A 13,673-nucleotide genomic window follows, 5' to 3' on the forward strand; every position below is an offset into this window, starting at 1 on the left:
AATCACTTTTATATTAAGTTGACATTTGTTGAACACCAAAAATGTGCTACATTCTTTTCTGAGAGTTTTACAGAAATGAATCCTTCAATCTTCTCAACAAGCGAGTAAGGAAGGTTTGATTGTTATCCCAGTTTCACAGTGTGGAAATTTCGGCACGGAGAGGGTAAGTAAGTTTGCCAAGGTCACAGAGCTAGTAAGTGGCAGAGCTGGTATTTAAACCCTGGCTGTCTGGTTTTGAGGCACCCAGAAATGGGCTTTGGGTGTTTAGAGGTATCTGCATCCCTGAATCTTTGTACCACTTTGCATCACTTAGCCCAGAAAGGACAGGGAAAGGAGAGTTACACAGGTGCTCACTGTCATGTCTTGGCCACTGTCCACGAAGTGTGCACTGTGATTAGCTTTAATTATTTTCTAGGCAGTAGATCTGTTTGTATAACAGAAATTTAGTCCATTGAGTTAATCTCGAAACACTTCCTGCTCTGCTTCTGTCCATGGTTGCCATGTGACTGCCTGCCTGTGATTGGGCTGTGGAGGAGAAAATGTACTCATGGTTGAACTCTGATATTTCAGCCCGGTTTATAGTTTCACTTCTTCTGTTACATTAATAAGTTTCTGGTTTTCTTGCATCAGTGTGTCATGAGTTTGGTTAATGTGAAACCAGTCCATGGGAGCCCAGGGATGCTAACGGTATAATTTCTGAGCACACTGTTTCACTTCTACCCGTGCAGACCTGGATGGAGGATGTCCGCCTTCCTCACTGATTTCTCCAAACAGCAGGGTCCTCTCCCACCCCCGTATATGAGGCTGGGAGCTCTATGAGTTGGCCAATCGGTGGCCAAGTCCACCAATCAGAAAATGATGAAGTACCTGGAAGTGGGTTTAATAGAAGAAAAGGGCTTCCAGGTAGTCTGATGGGCTGTCCGTGTCCATTTGGTGAGAAGCTGTCCACTGTCTGTGGTTGAGCTGCTGGTTTGCTGTTGAAAAGTCTGGTTTAGATGAAGGGATTTTAAAAAGGAGAAAGGAGTGATTTCAGGTGGTACGTCCACACCGGTGAGAAGTGACGGATGACCGCCTGTGTGAGGCATAGACAGAGTCTTACAAACTTCATAAAACAGCTTTAAAAGCTCTGCCATCTGAGTGCACTTCATATGGGGTCCAGTTCATCACTGGTCGCGCTGAGTGGGCAAATAATTGATGATGGCGGAAAGGACACGGAGGCATCAAAAATTCTCAGTCATGTTCCCTGTTTAAAGGATGTGGCACAATGTAATATATTTGAGCTGGTTTTTCACTGAACAATTTTTAGTGTTTTCTGGGACTCCCCAGTGCCCCAAGGCTCCATGCAGCTGGGTGTCCCCTCAGAGCAGCTCTGTCAGCGCTTGCCCTGGGCTGACGTGGTGTCGCGGGGAGCAGGACGGTCAGCGTCCACGGCTCCTCCGAGATCCGTCTCCTCATCCGCAGTGCCGGGTTGCTCATCCGTGTCTACTTAGTAGGTTTGCTGAGAATCACACGTGATGGTTGTCAGGTGTGATTTGTGATTGTCTCTGTGATTGGCATATAGTCAGTGTTTGATAGAAACCCTTGTTTTTTTAGTATAATTGTAGCAGCTAGATTGCAGTGGTTTTTAGTCTGTAATTTTTTATAACTTTATTCTTATTTTTAAATATGCACTTATTTTTATTTATTTTTTTGGAGGTACTGGGGATTGAAGCCAGGACATTGTGCATGCTAAGTAGGTGCTCTACAACTGAGTAATACACACCCTCCTTGTCTGCACTTGAAAATAAATATTGCAATACACAAAATAGATCTTAAACACCATCATGGGACCTAGTCTCTGTACAGACATTTGAACACGTATGCTATTTCAATAAGAATAAATGTTGTTGAGACATACATTTCTGAATCTGTTAATGTGCTTAAAAACGATCATAGGTAGTGATAAACACGAGTCTTGGATCCAGTACTTCTTAGGGTCTGTTTTGCCATCAATGGAAATTACATTCTACAGAGAAGGCTAATTGGGTCTCTTTGATATTTGGATGGTTTAGCAGATGATCAAGGCTTTCAAAAGCTGACAGAATTGTATTTTAAACTAACTACAAAGTTATCTTCTAGAAGTTGGAATTCCTAAGCTTGTGAAGTGTCCAGTAATCCAGGGGTTATGTGTCTGTGTCTGTGTGAACGTTTGTGTGTGTGATTTCAGGAAGGTAGAAATAAGTTCCATATAGACTTCTGATACCTTTCTCCTCAAGTTCAAGGTGTAGGCATATATTTACACAAATAAATTGATATTCTTTTGTCATTTTGCATATTGGGAATAAGAGGTTGTCATACTTGTTTCAGAAGTGTTGGGGAGCATGAGCTTAGAAAACGGGAGGAGAAAGAGGCCGGGAGGCACTTCACACTCTGTGCAGGATTTGAGGAACAGTAGCTTTTCTTTTTTATTCTAAAGCAAACTGGCGCTGAATTGTAACATACTATTACCCAGAATTGCTTTTCTGATCAGATACAATTGCCTCAGATTTTTGAAGGCAACATGAATGGTGAAATGTGTTTTAGCAGTTATCTTTAAAAGTAGTTTTATTTTTCAAGTAAAAGGCTATAGCCTGTTCTTGCTTCCAGCGGTACAAGACATGCTTATTAATCTATGTACATGATCTGTGTGCTTAGTTCCTTTGCTTTTTTTTTTTTTTTTTTTTTGAAATGCTTGTTTCATTTTGGTTTGAATGAATGTTTAAAATTTCTGGATTTTGATGTTTAGAACATGCTGATTTTTGAGAACCGTTAAAAACCTGATTGTTCTTTGGTCCTTGTTTGTTGGGGCACCCTATTGATTTCTGTTGTCTTTTAAAGAGGGAAATGCTTCCTCTAGCCTGTAGATCATTAAGTGAATGGTTTGCAGTGTGCCTTTAAAATTCTTTGAATGCATTGAGCATGTTTGTCCAGTGAATTTTGAATTGACTCATTGTAATGACTTTGCTTTTGTTCTGTGGCTTTTGCTCCTCTCCACAAGAATTTGAATTCTCTGTTGCATTTTGTATATGTGTTCTTAACAGGGGAAGAAATTTTGCATTTTTTACAGAGCTGGGTTTTCCTATCCCCTCTGAATGCCATCTATACTTGATACAATAAAAATCTGTTATTGCAGTGCATAATTATTTCATAAACTATTTTTTGTCATAATCAGAAACAATGACAAAGAATGATAAAAAAATACAAAAACCTTCCTTCCTTTGAAGAATAGAAATGAGGTGGTCAGGCTCACGCCTGCTTTGTGCCTGACACACTTACTCTCATTTCATTGTGTATCATGATTCGGAGATGGAGTTGCTTCAGGTTTGTAGATTTTTGTTTTAACATTTGTGTTGAATTCTTTCTCCAGGCTGATGTTTCCTGTTGTGTTTGTGGAAAGAGTAGAAGGGAAACAAATACTTTGTTTTGTTTTCAGGAGTCCTGAGTTGATGAGAAAAGTGTTTAGGGTGGGCTGAGGAAAAGAGTGACACTCCCTCTCCTCCCGGCTGAAATTGATAAACAAATAAATCAATTAAGTGTATCGATATTTGACCAATAGTAGTTAGCGAGCCCAAAATGGATAGATATGCCCAATGGAAATTACTGAATTCACCTGTAGAATTATGTGCTTTACCAAGATGAAGCAGCTTAGGGCAATCAGAAAAATCAGTAATATGATGAGATATAAAAGGGATTTCATATCTTTTATTTCTGAAACTTTTCTACGGTAAGTTGTGTAGAGCTAAAATTAAGTTTCAAGCACCAGGATTTAAGAGTGTGGCTGGTTCTGTAGGATCGTTATTCACGGATGTGCCTAGACTCTGCTAGAGTGGCTGAAGATGGCAGGAAAAGACCCAGAGGCAGGATTTGTCATCCTAGGGTGTCCTCCATAATGGTTCCATGTGAAAGCCCATGATTGGTTTAACAAACTGTAACACACCCCAGCCGCCTGTGAACTTTGATAAGAAAAAATATGCTTAGAAACTGCTTTGCAAGCAAGTGCCTGTGCATCCTCACACCAGTCTCCTTGCCTTAAAAAGCAGAGACAATGCTTTGCTTGCATAGTTGAGGTTTTAGATAGCACTCTGCTGGTTGCAAAGCAAGGACCCTGGCCCTCAGCTATAAACGCTGGGCTTGTGTGCTGTTAGATAGTCTATTATCCCCAAAACAAGGACCTGGCTGGTCTGGTGGCCTGCTTTGTAATTCACATATCTAAAAATGTATCTTGTTCCCCTCACCCCATGACTTCCCTAAAGATACACTAATCCTTTGTACTCATTGTGGATTTTACAATCTTTGCCTCATCCCGTCTTTCCCGAAGTTCCTCCTTACTATCTCACAACTGTTGATGAATTTTTCCTTTGATTATACACAATAAATATGGGAGCATTTGAGAGGCTCGTGGAGTTGGCTCCCTACTCCCTCTCGATTTCTTGACTTTTTACACAGAGTCTTGAATAATCATTCCATGCTGGTAAGACTTCTGCCAGCCAGATGCCACAATTCCAGGTGAGAAGTATGCAGGCTTTATCTCTCCTACCCGAGGGAGAGAGAGGAGAGAATTGAGATATGCTCCCCCGTGGTCCCTTCTTGCCTCAGAGCCATTGCAGTTCACCTGAAGCCTTCTGGCCTCTTCTCAGAGGGCCTCTGTCCCAGGACTGACTGCAGCCTTTTCTTCCCTTGTCAAAATTTCCTTTCAGAAGTTGGTCTCTTCTCTGCAATTCCACCCTGGCAGATGTGATGGTGGTCAGCGTGCTGGTGGGCAGTCATTTGGGGACTCCCAGGAGCCATGCTGATTCTCCTGAGTCTCTCAATCGGGGTTACAGAACAGTCGAGAACCGAAGGAAGCCCATTCACGTGAGGTCAACAGAGCATTACATAACTTTCATTTTATTTTTGAATTTTCAGTAAAGAAATTATTTGTAGCAAACTGTTCCAGATTTTCGGCCGCCTGCTTTCCTCATCACCACTTCCTTGCTGGCTCTGGTGCTTGTTTTACAGACCAGGTTTCTTCTCTGGTCATTTCTAGCAGCTGGGCTTGCCGAATCCTTGATCTGCATTTGAAGCAGAATGCTTCTTCGTGATGTGAAACTAATTTTCCTATTTCTGAATATTTCGTGTACACTCAGCAACTGTTTCAAGTGAAATGCTCTTGTCCAATTTCGGTTAACTCACATTTGCTGATCTCCTGCTTTCATGCTGAGGGCAGTTTCTTCTTCCTGTAATAAAATTTAGCAATTTGCATTTACTATGGGAAGGTACTGGCCCGAGGTGCTTTTATTCTTAACAGTTTTAATACAATTCACCCATTAAAATGTACAGCGGTTTTTTCTCTATGCCCAGAATTGTGCATCCCATTCAATCTTAGAACATTTTCTTCCCCCCAACAGGAAGCCCCGTATGCATAAGCAGATATTCCCATCTTCCCCATCCTCCCCCAGCCCCAATGAGCCACTCTTCTCTCTCTGTGGATTTGCCTGTACTGGACATTTCATTTAAATCGAGTCACTTCATGTAAGTGGAACCGTCTATTGTGACTGACTTCTTTCACACTGAGTAACGTTTTCAATGTTTGTCCACGTTGTGGCCTGGGTCAGTACTCTATGCTTTGCTATTGCTGAATAATATTCCACTGTATGGCTGGGCCCCACTCTTTACCCATTCATCAGGTGATAGGTATTTGGGTTGTTTCTGCTTTTTGGCTGTGATGAGTAGTGTCGCCGCGAACATTCCTTTAGGAGTTTTTATGTGGACATTTGTTTTCAGTTCTCTTACGTGTGTGCCCAGACAGCAGAATTGCTGGGTCATTCAGAAACCAAATGTTCAACTCCCTGAGGACCTGCCAGGCTGTTTACCAAAGTGGCCACGCTGTGTTACGTCCTCACCAGCAACTGCTGCGAGCTCTGCTTCCTCTGTGTCCTCATTAGTGCTTGTTATATTTTTTTTTATTATAACCTATTGTTGTGGGTGTGAAGCGGTTTCTTCTAGTGGTTTTGAATTGATTTCCCTTAGAGTTAATGATATTGAACATCGTTTCATTGTGCTTACTGGCCATTTGTATATTTTCCTTGAAAAATACCTTTTCAGATCCTTTATTCACCTTTTAATTGAGTTGCCTTTTTATTGTTGAGTTGTAGGTTTTTTTTTTTTTTTTCATTTGGAGATACAAATTCCTAATCAGATAAATGATTTGAAAAAATTTTCTCCTGTGTATTGGTTTTTCACTCTCTGGATGGTGCCCTTTGAAGCAAAGATTTAAATTTTGATGAACTCCAATTTATCTCTGTTTTCTTTGTTCCTTGTGCTTTTGGGGTATTATATAAAATCTGAGGTATTTTATTTAAAATTTTATATATAAAATAACTTAATTCGTAGGACCGTTCTAGGAGATGGGTGCGGTTGTTGTCCACAGTCTATGGATAGGAGACTGAGATGCAGAAAATTTCACTGACATATCAGTGTCACAGCTACCCAGTGCTGTGGGAGTTCAGACCCTCATGTTTGTCCCCAACATCTGTGCTTTTCAACAACATGCTCCACTCCTTCCTGGAATCGTTAATGAAAAACTGTTTCTGTTTTTGATTTCTTGTTAGTTTGTTTTCTCTTTGGGGACCTCATCTCCTCATTTTCCTTTCGGATATCAGTGTAGATTTATTTTAGGTCTCATGTAGGCAGAAGTATTGCTATCAGTTAACTTCTTTATTACTCACTCTCCGGTTATGATTGTTGCTATTTGACCTAATCAACTCATGCTTAACTCTTTCCTGCTCATGACACTGAAAAGAGTCATGACTTACAGCATGCTCAAAGAAGAAAGTACTTGATTGATTTCATCTTGCTACCCAATCAAACCAATCAAATAAAAACCCGGTTTGACACAGATTATATGCCCTCCAGAATAGTCACTGTCTTCCTTGTGTTTCATTTGTTTGGTCACAGTGTCTGGATAACGCCTTGCTGTCCAGCAGTTTTGTGAGGATACGGTGCTCGTGAATCATTGTAAGGACAGAATTTTGACAACAGACTATGTTGTTCATTTCACAAGGGAAAAGATAATATAGAAATACTGCTCAGATCTATTTTAAAATTAAGCTTGGAATTTTGAGAAGAGTTCAAGAAACCATACAAAGACCTTTTTCACTAATTTTAGATCTATCATAGACACATTATGGTTACATAGCAGATTAACTTATCAAGTAGATTTGACAAGAGGTGTGTATTATTGATTTTTTGTTTTAGTTGAAATATTCTATCTAAGATAAAGTAATCAGTGCCTATAAATGCACAAATATGTTTGTATTTCTATGTAATATGGGAGCAGACTTCATATGTTTCTATATAATATATATGACTGTGTGTTTTAATCTGTCTGTCAGTGTTTTTATAGTTTTTCAGCAATGTTGTAACTTCAGAATTGTTCTAAGAAAATCACCCCAGATTCTAGTGCAGATTGTACTGTGTATCCTGTCTTATGCATGGGATTCCACTGTCCCCTCAGGGAGGAATTTCCTCTCCTATTGAGTTAGTAGCAGATTTAAAGGAACTGTGATTTCTAGGCCTTTGCTCTCCATGTGTTTGCAGTTGGCTGTCAATCACGATATTCCCTTTCTTGAGTTTTCATTGTTCAATTAGAATTTTTGAAAATAAGTGTTGATATGTTGTATTTGTCTCCCTAGAAACTTGATGTGTTTGTGCTTTTCAGTTTTCAATTTATGAAAAATGTAAATGCAACCTTTTTTTTAAGTAGTCCTTTTTCACTAGATATTTGTTTATCTCTTTATAGTTAAAATAATTTTTTCCCAATGAATGAATCGTTGTGCATGTTTTAAAAGATACCTTACTTTTTATTTTTCTTATTCTAACAGGTATATTCATTGTAGAGAATTTAGAAAATAAGGATAAACACATTAATAAGTTAAAATGGCCTCTAATCTCACCTGGAGATACAGTTGTAAGGTTTGAAATTGAGAATTACAAGTCCTCTCACGTTGTTCTTCTTTTTCAAGTACGTTTTGGTTACTGAGACCCTCGAATTCCCATATGAATTGTAGCAGCAGCTAGTCAGTTACTGCAGAGGAGCCCACTGGGATTGTGATCGAGACCACGTTGAATATATGGATCGCTCTGTGAAGCACTGACATTCCAAGAGCACTGTCATCTGATCCAGGAATGCGCGTGGTGTGTCTGTCCAGGTATTTAGGTCTTCTTTAATTTTATTTCAACTATGTGTAGAGTTTACATAGTATTATTTTTCTTTATTTTTTCCCTTTATACTGAGTAAAAATGTGCAAGGTACCAGAATGAGAACTGTATTATAGCCCCACAACTTGCTGCTACCATGGACCCTACGGTCTTTCTTTGCCCTCTGTAAAATCTTGCACAAAATAGGACCTAAGTAACTCTTTCTTTAATGAATGATTTTATGATTGCTGAATGATGCTTGAGAATCCTTGTGATGATATCTTTTTCCCAGACTTTCCCCTTTTCTTAACTATGCCCTTTCCCTTCCTTTCCTCCAGCCTGGGTTTCAGCCTGCCTGTGGCATTGATTTTCCCTATCTGTGGACTCTTCCTTTCACTAGTTCACGATAATGTTACATATGGGCTGTGGAAACTTGCTAGATGTCAAGAAAGAGCCAATCCATTGCATGCTAGTATTTTTAGTGTGTGGTATTCTTTTATCGATTGAAATTAAATCAGGCTGACCCCCTGAGCTCTTTTCACCTTCCTATACATGATACTGCTCTGGTTGCTGCATGTGCCCTTCCCCCAGACTTAGTTTTGGAGTTGAGTAAGTCACCATCACTGGAGACCTCTCTTTAAAAGATGAAGAGGAAATTTGATCCTTCTCCCTGGTTGGGGACTTGGATGAGATGAGGTAACAGATAAAGAATGGAGCCCCAGCTCATTCTGACCACTGTTCTTTCCGTTCCTTTCTCCAGGGGAAAAGAGTACAATTCAAAAATATAAAGATTGTGAGCTAAAGAGATAGGCAAGACAACCGATCATTTATTAAATGTCCTTTCATGCCAGAAACAAATGTTTTACACACAAAATAAGCACAAAAAGCACGGTAGAACCGTGATAACAAACGTGGGTCCGAGTTTGAGTCCTGCTCTGGAATGACCAGTCCTGTGAGATGGAGAACTTGTAGGCCGCCTTAGCGTCTCTCGGACTAGTTTTCTGTCCTGCAGAGACGGGGCTCCCTAGGCGTCCCCCCATAGAGGTGCTGGGGGGTGTAAGTGACAGACGTGGGCAGCCCTAGCACAGCTGCTCGTTCCTCGTAAGTGCAGGAGAGCATAGCTTTTGCGGTTACGGCTTTATGACCGCCCCGTGAAGACTCTCAGTGCTCCTAAGGGATGCCTTGTTTTTTGGAGATGGGATTCTCATTTCTGTAAATACCCAAGGATTGTGTTATTGGGCCCTGCTGATTTGAATCTATTCTTTAGAAAGTATATATTGTAGATATATTTTACAAGCATGCATGCTTTTTTCTTTTATTATTTATAGTTCTACCATCTCATCTCTTGGTGTGACTTTTCATGGAATCCAGGAAACAGCCCTAAGCCACCTGCCTCTTCACACGTCTCCGTGGCGGTTTTCTTCCCTGACTAGAAGAGGGTTCTGCATAGGGAATTTTCTTTGTTCCCCTTTTCTTGGAGTCTCTCTGTCTGTCTGCCCACCTCTCACCTGTCCAACTGTCCATTTCTCTACCCACTCATTCTTCTGACTTGTTCCAAAAAGCATTTCAGGCAGCTTACAGAAGAACAGATACCAAATAAACAGGTGAGAAAATGGGGCTAAGTTCAAACTGTGAGGCTAGGAGGTGGGCCTGTGTTAGGGTTGCTGGCGTGAGACACACGCGTCTGCCCTGTGACTTATATGATCGACAGCAAGAGTGTGCCTGAGGCTCCCAGCGGACACAGGGAAACAGGGTTTGTGGGAGATGCTCACTGGCTGTGAAATAAATAAGTGACTTAGGATAAGCCCAGCCTTTCCAGCTACTAAGGCTTAGGAGAATATTTTGAGTGTCTTCCAAAATCAGGGTATTGAATCTTTTATTTTTTCAGAGTTCTATGTATAGTTGGTTACATTCTATACCTGGAAATTTCTCCAAAACTGCTTCCCACGTGAGTCCCATGGCTCGGAAATGGGGTGGTTCTGCTCATTGACGGTTGTTGGTCAGAAACATAAAATGACAGCCTCAAAGGAGCCTGGGATTTGTCAGTTATGTTTTGTCAGTGCTGTAGATTTCAGAAAACACTTTCACCGTTTCTCTCCATCTGAGGCGGCAGCGTGTTCTCTTACCAGCATCAGGAGCTCAGGGCTATGTGATGGTGGGGGCTGACTGCACTGCCGTGAAGACAGCTAAGGTAGTTACTGCAGGCGTGGTGCTTTCACGTAGTGCATTTCATGTTCTTTAATAGGTTTTAACAGGTAGTTAATTAACTGTGTTAATTAACATTTAATAAATATGATGCTTTGTTGATAAGACAGTTATAGTCAGAATATAATTTGTGAACACTTTGAAAACGGTTTCATTACTGAAATTTCAGTAGGGAAGATTTAGTTTATCTTATTTATGCCTCTCTTTAAAAGTAACAGAGAAACAAGACAGAAAAAGCAGAGGATGATTTCTGTTCTTCCTCTCGGCTTGCAGGTGCCCTCACCTCCAGTGGCATCCATCCAGACACCAGCACTGACACTGGCCGTGCTCAGAACTGCCTCAGCCCTGAAGACACAACTGGCAAATAGAAGGCGGCCACGCCCTGTTACAGCAGGTGCTCTCACTTTGTGGGTCCTTATGTAACTGCGTGGTTTTAATCAGGATCGCCCGTTCTACATTGTGTGGCGCTGCTGCCGTGTCTCCTAGTTATTGTTTCTGTAAGTACTAGTGTATTTTTTTCAATGTGTGGTACTAGACATCTAAAAATGCTTTTTTTGGATGAAAAATAATGTGTATTTAATATAAAAGCCTGAAAAAAGGGGCAAAAGGGTCTATCCTGATCCCACTACTCAGAGATAATAATTAACACTTTAACATCTATTTTCTGTTCTTTTCATCATTGTGTATCTCCTCTGTCATAAAAACCAGCGAGCACTCTGTGCCTTTTTCTGTGTGGAGACCTCCATTTTCCATTGTGCTTATTTCACTTTTTTCTACAATATTCTATCCCCCCTAGCATGATTTTTAATGACCAGTATAGCATTCTGTCTTGTGGAGGCATCTTCCATTTTAGTTCGGACTTAAATAAACTTTGAAATTCCAAGTATACTTAACTGAAGTACTGAAAAGAGAACTGTGGTGGTACCAAAAAGCCCCTACATCCATTCCCCTTTTTTCCTGAGAGTAAAAACTGCTGAAAATGTGGTGTATATATGTCATGACCTTTATGCCTATGTCATATATATATACACATTCATACATACACGTATATCAGAAATCTATCTATATGTGTGTGTATATATGCTTTATTGAAAAATAAGGCCATACTATATGTTTTCTGCAGCTCAGTTTATTCACTCAGGGGTATATCATAGACTTCCTCCCACTCCAGACTCACCCGGTCCTTTCAGATAGAGTAGTGGGGTCTCCTGATATGTAGGTTTGGTCTCTTGTGCAAGGACACCTTCGGTTGGAGAGTACTGTGGACAAGGCCTTGGACCACGCCGAAACGCTGGCCCCTTAGTTCCTACAGCTCGCCTTGATTTATGGCATCATTGTCTTCATGGTGGATACTTAAGTTTTCTCCATTTTCCACTGTCAGAAATGGTGTTTGACTGGCATCCTTCTTTTACAAACATTCCTGTGACCTTGAATGAGTATTCCTTTAGTTAAGGTTTCTGGAAATTCAGTCCCTGGATGTGACAATTACATACATCACAGGCTGCTTTCAAGTGACTCTAGAAATTCCTTCTCCTGTGGGGAATGAAAAGATGTAGAATAACTTATGTAACCAATTCTCTATCGCTGGATATGATTTCACTTCAGCTTTTCTTCCCACCATTGTAAAAAGTGCTGTGTAAATGCTCTGATGAGTACATGTTTTTGAACTGGTTTTTTTTTTCTAAGTGAAACGATTCCTAAAAGTGGAGTTCAGTGTGTGTGTACACACGTTTTTCAGGGTTTACGTATCCATTGATATGTCGTCCTCCAAAAAGTTCGCTAACAGTTTGTTCTCTCAAAGATGGACACTAGCTAGAATATCTTTTAAAAACATTTGCCAATATGATGAGCAAAAGTGCTTTTTCTTTGTTTTAGTTTGCACTTGATGACCAGAGAGGTATTGAGCATTTTTCACTCATTAGCCATCTGACTTTTAAAAAGTGAATGATCCCTTTTGTCCTTTGCACACATTTAAGTGAGGGAGCTTCTTGTTGCTTTGTGACAGCTCTTTGTATGTTATGAACATTAACCCCTTGTCTTCATCAACATGTATCACAGAGCTTTTACTTGTCATATCTTGCCTTTCATTTTGTTCAGTAGGTTTATTTTTGTTGTGGCCCAAAATAATCTTAAGATAGTAAATGTCTTCTCTTTGAGTTTTATCCTTGATTTTATTCTTAGAAATACTTTCTTATTATGGTATATATCTCTTCTGTAGGTTTTTCTAATCTCTAAGATGGAGATGATAATAGGACTTGTTATATAGAGGAGAAGTTGAATTAATATGAGCAAAGAGTTATATTTGCTGTTATTAGTACTTTCTAATATTTACATCACTATCTGTAATTTTTCTTGTGGTCATTATGACTGGAATAGAATTTGTTTTTTCCAGGTGATTCTCTGATTGTCCCAAGACAATTATTGAATTCATACTTGGCTCTTTGATTTGAAATCCCACCTGTAAAAAATACTTATGTATACTAGAGTCTCTTTTTGAGCTCATGGTTTATTTCTGTCAATCTTACTTTCTTATTCCAGTGCTATATCTAACATATTGTAAAAATTTATTTAATATTTGACAATGCGATATTTTTTGATTCTTTTTTCCATCCCTAATTTTCTTGGCTAGTATTATGACTTTATTATTCCTGAAGAATTCTAAAATACTTTTTTCAAGTTAAAAAAAAAAAACAGATAAGAGTTGTCATGGGATTTTTTAGTAAGTTTTGAATTATATTTCGGAGAACGTACATCTTTACAAAACTACTTTCCTCCATACAATATGTTGATGTCTCTACATTCACACCTCTTACTTTACCACTCAGTACAGTCCTGTACTTTCTCCATGTAAAACATGGGCATTGTTTTAGAGTTTATTCCAGATTATTGTTGATGTTTTTGTTAATTTTGTAAGTGAAAATTTTTTGCTATTATATATTTTAACTGTTCAAACTGACACGTAGGAAGGCAGATTCGGTTTGTAAATACTCACTTTGTAACTTGTCATTTAAAATTGTAAGTATTAAGTACTTGTTACAGAATCCTTTCTTTTGTGTTTTTAAAAATTTGTTTCCAAGATTCTCAAAATGGTCATAGCTAAGTAGTATAGGTGGGGAGACAGATGGAGAGAGGTAGTGTGGCTCATGTACAAACTGTGAGCAGTTTCATGGCTGCCTTTAGGCTGGAGAAGCCCCAGAAGAACCCAGGTTAGACAGGGGGTGGCTTCGTATGCACTTGAAAGCCAGCTTTCCTGCCTGTATGGTGAAGCCTGG

The 13,673-nt window shown here is 39.7% G+C and overlaps 1 protein-coding gene across 35 annotated transcripts in view; it reads left to right on the plus strand.

The window, feature by feature from the left end:
• Positions 1-13,673, plus strand: part of LOC135321522 (uncharacterized) — a 196,292-nt gene that overhangs the window by 98,043 nt on the left and 84,576 nt on the right. For all 35 annotated transcript variants that reach the window (XR_010381358.1, XM_064487056.1, XM_064487072.1 and 32 more), the window contains 2 exons: positions 8,022-8,207; positions 10,675-10,898. The gene's annotated coding sequence lies outside the window, so the exon portion shown is untranslated. The remainder of the gene's footprint in view (positions 1-8,021; positions 8,208-10,674; positions 10,899-13,673) is intronic.

The sequence above is a fragment of the Camelus dromedarius genome, chromosome 6 (assembly GCF_036321535.1).
Source record: "Camelus dromedarius isolate mCamDro1 chromosome 6, mCamDro1.pat, whole genome shotgun sequence".
Lineage (NCBI taxonomy): Eukaryota > Metazoa > Chordata > Mammalia > Artiodactyla > Camelidae > Camelus > Camelus dromedarius.